The sequence below is a fragment of the Crocodylus porosus genome, unplaced genomic scaffold (genome assembly GCF_001723895.1).
Source record: "Crocodylus porosus isolate Cpor-Errol unplaced genomic scaffold, CroPor_comp1, whole genome shotgun sequence".
Classification (NCBI taxonomy): Eukaryota; Metazoa; Chordata; order Crocodylia; family Crocodylidae; genus Crocodylus; species Crocodylus porosus.
The window spans coordinates 167,195,898-167,202,151 of NW_017728886.1; positions in this window are offsets into that span (position 1 = coordinate 167,195,898).

Consider the following 6,254-nt stretch of genomic DNA (forward strand, 5'->3'; position numbering starts at 1 on the left):
CCCGAGCCCCAGCTAGAAGCCTCTGAAGGCTTCTGGCCTGGGACTGCTCCTGAATCCCTACACCAAGGGAAATACAGATAAGAAGTGGAGGGAGGGCAGTAGGAGAGGACTGTGGGTGATTGCCTCAGTCCTCAGGGACAGCCGGGCTGGATCCTGCAGTCTAGACACTGTAGGTGGGAACCACGTGGTGCCGGCAGGCAGGCAGGTGGGAGGGAATGGCGAAAAGGCTACAGCAGGTGTGGGGAAGGGGCAGTGAGTGGGTGCATGTAGCACAGCAACAGCAGGTTGGGAGTGTAGGGCCCATGCCAGTGCACAGGGGCCAGTGCTGGCAGGGCCCAGAGAGCAGTGGCACAAGCACAAGGCCTGGGCTGCCAGGGACTTCATGGAGCCAAGCTGGCTCCCTCCTCTCCCTGCTTAAACAGCGCAGCCCAGCTCCATAAAGTCCCTGACAATCCAGGCCCTGCACTCCTGCTGCCTGACTCTGAGCTCTGCCAGTGCTGGCCCGGTGCACCAGTGTGGTCCCCACACTCCCACCCAGCTATTGCTGCACTCCACGCTCCCGCTCACTGCACCTTCCCCCACCCTGCAACAGCTATTTACCCACTTCCCCCTATCCCACCTGCTGCACTCCCACATCATGTGGTTCCCCGCTGCAGTACCAGGACTGCAGGAGCAGCTGGAAGGTGGTGTCAAAGCATCTGGGGGGTGGGGGGACCGGGAAACAGCAGGAGAAGGGCAGCAGTGGCAGATGGGGGGCAAGTGGCAAGCAGGAGCATCAGACCCGCACCAGTGCCCCAGCACCAGGAGTGGCAGAAGCGCAGAGGCCAGGCGTGCAGGAGCATTAGTGGGGGCTCTGCCTGCCATGGGGGGGGGGGAGGGACAGGCTATGGGCAAACACTCCCCCTCCATGCAAGGCACAACCCTCCCCAGCCACCCTCCCCCACACACAGCCCCCCACAAAACCCATATCCACCCACACCTCACACACCTCACATATCCCACACATACACCCTCACCCCACATACCCACAAACCTATACTCACCCTCCCACAACATATGAAAATAAAACTTCACTGTATTATATTATATTATCACCTCCATGTATTCTACACAAACGTATGTAAATCAGGGCACAACTATTTTTTGAAATGAACTTAATGAAAGTTGTAGTACATTTGATTTTTAGAATATAATTTGGTATTTTTCTGGTTCAGAGATGGCAAAACCCCTTGCTGAAAGGAGTATTTCCAGGGGGCAAGGGGAGGGACTTCTGGTGGCAAAGGTCAGGGGTTAGGGGGCAGGACTTCCAGTCCCAAGATGGTGACCAGGGGGTGGGGCACCTCAATGGCTTGCCAAAACTCAGTAAGCATCCCTCTGTGTGAAATAATTGCCCACCCCTGACTTAGATGCCGAGTACATGGACAGCCTGGTTTCTTCTACCAGTTACTGAAGATGTTGACATAAGTGGTAAGGACTATTGAAAGCCCTGAGATTTGGATGGGAAAACCACTGGGACTTGAAGACCTAGGGACAGCTGGAGACCTGATGTGAGGTCACCAGATTATTGTTTGCAAGACCTTTCAGTTTTGTGAATATTGCTCAGATTCAGTGCCAAACAATGCTGTTCTGAGACATGCCATGATCTGTGTATGCACTATATCTTGACCTGGAAGTAGAATAGTCACAGTGCATGTACCAAAAAGTTCTGCCTCTTAGCTTATAGGTATGCACTAAGATAGCTACAGTACTTCTGATTCATGATACAGCTTGTTTTCAGTATAAACTCACACTTCATTAGGATCAAGGTTGCATTAATGGGATGCCATGTTTTAAAAAGGTATTTATATCCCTAAGTCTACACAACAGCTGTCTCAGAATTAATTCAGGCACTTGTCCTCCTCCTTTGTCCATACCCTCTGACAGCTCATGGTATTATAAATGGTGTGGGTCTAAAGATCTACATATCCTTAAATTACACTTTTGAATTGAAAATCATAGCCTGACCTCATATGAGTTTTGGGCAAATCTTGGACATGAGGTCAAGCCAGCCTGCAAGCAACAATGATACCTTGGATCTTTTGGTGAACAAGGGAGCAGATTTCTCAGTCAATTACTTCATAATGGTCTATCCTGTATTATTATATCTTCTAGACTTCTCAGATAGATTAACCAAAATCAGGCAACGCTGCACTAAAAACACAAGGAAAGACACATTAGGCTCCCACTGCAGTACTGGCTAGACTGAACGGAATGGACTAACAAAACCTATAGGGAAAGAAACTGTCTATTTTATGTATAGTATATATAAGGGATTAATATATCTGAGTATTTATTTCCTTTAACTCTGGTATAATACTGTTTATGTTGGTCTAGTGAACAACAACATAAAAAAAAGTTTTAAAATGTTGAGCACAGCTGCTCAGCTGTCAATCCAAAATCTTATTAGACATGTATTTGTCCTCAAATTCCAGAGTAACATTTTTTGATTGATAGAAAATGACAGAGAGTGAAGTTATGTAATTATGCATGGATGTGACAGTTTAAGCTTGTAAGATTGTTGTCATCCATATTATTTGCCTCGTTGGAAAGATGGGATTTACATGCTTTTCTCTTGTAGCAGTAGAGCAAGAATGGTTGCTATCTGTCCCTTTCTAAACATTCTGTGTACATTTTCAGTGCGAATATACATATTTTTGCATCAGTATTCTAATTGGAACAAGTTTTAGGTATGGGTTCTCTTGAACTAGGTCTGGTAGTATCAGCAACTTTGGCACGTGCACACAGCCACGCAGGAAACTCACATCCTGAAGCAAGAATAAGAACCTATGTACTAATACTGTGTAGGGATGAAACTGAATTCAGTTGGTGAACAGGTCTTTTGCTGGTTGTCTGTGTCATGATGAACCTACACTATTTTGCAGGGTTTGTGGGATGTCATGCATGTTTTCCTGAGTTTGTTTTACTAATAGGGCAAGAGTAGTCTCTGCAGATAGGTATCACCAAACTGTATTCAGCCTTATTGTCCTTATTTATATGAACTGTGGTGTTTGATAGAAATATATTCCTTATAAATTAGTATAGCGCTAGGATTGCATAACGAGTTATGTGCCTGGGAGAGGCTCAAAGCCTAAATGGCTAAGGAGAAATAAACACTGAGAATTAGCATCTGACATGAGTCTGTTTATTCATCAAACAGGCCTTTCTAGACCATGATGAATTTGCATTTCGACAGGGGAGACCTGTAAGAATACCACTGGAAGGACATTCCTCACAGTGGGGAATTAAGTGAGGGATGGTATCATTAGGATATTGGATTAGCAATCTTCATGTCTGAAAAGATGCAAATATTCTCTGGGTCATAATTAGATTAGGAAAGATTTTTAGTCTGGTAAACACGAACCTTTTGGGGGCAGGAAGTTATATGTATAGTGTGGATTCCCAAAGCCTCCAATGGGTGATATATGTAAATGGCCAGATAGGAAATCATACTTAAATTTTGTCTTGAGAGTAAGTCTTGGTCTTCATTTTGTTCCTGGTCATAGGGAATGGCTTTAGGCCCTCACCCAGTGGGCTGAGTAAGGGCCATCTATACCTTATGCTATAAGCCAAACACGTTAATTGCCTTAGTGTTGTTCAGCTTATTGGAGCAGTCGCACTTTAAGGCGAGAAACCATCTCTGGCTGTCCCTTACTTGCACAGCTGTGACTTGCTACTAGAGGCTTGGCGAGCAGGAGCAGGACTAACATCTAGGCTCACTGCTCCCACCAGGCAGAGTGAACGCTGCAGCCCTGGAGCGTCCAGTGGCCACAGTGCCTCCTACCACTGCCCAGACTGGCTCATTGCTTGAAGTGTGAAGGGCCTAATTATTTTTTTCTTCAAAGCCCCCTACCCTTCCCATTCCCCCATCTATGCTGCTAGCTGGCCAGGCGCTGCCTGAGCTCTGAAAAAGATAGAGCCCCTTGGAGCTCAGGCATGTTTTCTTTAATCTTTTTCATATGTTGCTTTGCACCTAACACCTGTGAGTATTGCTTAGTACAATGAATGCTTACATTAACTTCATTCAAACAGGCCTCATATTTAAATGCAAAACTTAGGCATGTATATTTGCTTCACTGGGTATACCTGTGGGTCTTGCTCTGAGGGCAAGGGAGGGGCATAGCAGGAATGACTTACCTATGCAAAATCCCTCAAAGAACTTGGATGGACAAGAGATAATTACTTAGACTCCTAACACCTACTTTAGATAGGAGCAGCATGCATTCCCACTCACCTCAACAGTCAGTCACAGGCAGATGCACAGCAAGGGCATCTCAGTCAGCACCTAAGTTGGCAAATACAAACTGCTGAAGAAGCGTGTGTATCTGGTAACCCACCTCTCTCCTAGAAAGTGGGCAGCCAAGACTGCAATAAAAATGAGGCAAGGCGAGCAAGCAAGAAGGATGACTGATGTCCAGTAAGCCCTGGATTCTGGTTCCTGGTCCTTGCTTCTGGGACTGCATCATTTTTTTATAAATAGTTGGGAGCAAGGGACAATGATCTCAGAACTGCTTCCCTTACTGGCTCCCACCTGTTTGCTGTCCACAGACCCCAAGACTATGGTACTCTGCCCCTTTGGCTGACTTCACCAGGAAGGGTAGAGGATAACCTGAATCTAGCTCAGCTATAGCCTGGAGGTTTCAGTGCTATCTTAGAAAGTGGGATACATGGATTCAGGCTAAGGAGGAATTTATGTGACCATTCACCTACTGGACAAAACAGCAAAACATGTCTGCCACCTTCTCTCTTCACTCAGTTTTGAATTTAAATTATGAGTTGTACATACCTATGTTTTAAGCAAGACACTGTTCAGCATCCCTACAATAAGGTCCCTTTTTTCTGGCTTTCAGCTTGGAAAACAAGCCTATTATACTGCTGCCTTTAAATATAGCTGAAGATATTTGTATTAATCATGTCATACTGTGCTGTGTCATTTTATTTTTTTATTGTCATAGCCATGCAATAACACCAGATAAATGCCATAAATGGCACCTCAACTGGGTATCCAATTATAATGAAATAAATGACAGGGGTCAGCTAAAGAAATACCTTACCCATTCACTACCTGAGGGAATTCCTTCATTATCTGATCTACCCATCAGTCAAAGTTAACATAACACTGCCAGAAAGATTGTTTTGGGGGGATGGAAACTACATAGACTGACTCACTCAAGATGATGGTCTCAAACCTGTTCAGAGATTCAAGAAACCAGACATGGAGAAGACTGATTAGAACATCTTACAGGATTGTCCCCTACTATATTTAAAAGTGGTTAAAAGAGGTTTGTTCAGTCTGAAATAACTCTAATGATAAGGTTTCCATGACTTTTTTAAACAACTATTTCATAATTTCAAAAAAACTGCATCATTATGAAATGTTTCTTGATATCTTTTCTTGATACTTTCTTTTGTTCTTCTTCATTCTATCCTACCTTATGGGACCACCCTAAATTAATCTATTCCCTCCTTGATGTTTATGTCCTTCAATTACTTCTAGATAGTTAAAATATATTCCTAATCAGCATTTGCCCAAAATATAATTAATCTAATCTTTCTTTATAAATCAATCCCTTCAGACTCTTAATCATTTGTATAACTCTTCTTTGGATTCCCTCCAAGTTCCTGACATCCTTCTGAGATTGAGATGCCCAAAACATACACAGGATTTTTGATGCAGTCTCCACAGTGCTATATAGAAAAGACACTATAACTACAGCTCGTCAGAAAAACTCTGAAGAAACCAGATTCAGCTGGAGTCTGCAGTTTTGTTAATATCTAACACTTCCTTGTAATTGTATCAGTTTCTCTGGACATTTTTTTCTGAATAAAAACATCCCATTTTAACATTTTTAGAATGAAGCATTTTGATTTTTCTCTTTGAAATGACTTTCCATTTTGCATGTTTTATATTGCATGATATTATATATTCCCCACTCATGCTAGAGATTACTAACCCACATGAGTGGTCATATCAACGTCAGTGAAATTATTCATCTGAGTAAGGGCTCACCATCATGAGTCTATTCCTGCCTATATTTCTAGCTTTGCTTGAGCAGTTTTGCTAGTTTTCTCTTGTGCACACATTGGGCGCATCTACACAAGATGCTGACCATGCAGTAGCCGAAAAATACTCACAGCACAGACAGTGCAAAAATGTTACTTGGTCGTCACACCAGACGACAAAGCTAACATGTTTAACAATTTCTTTGCCTCCGTCT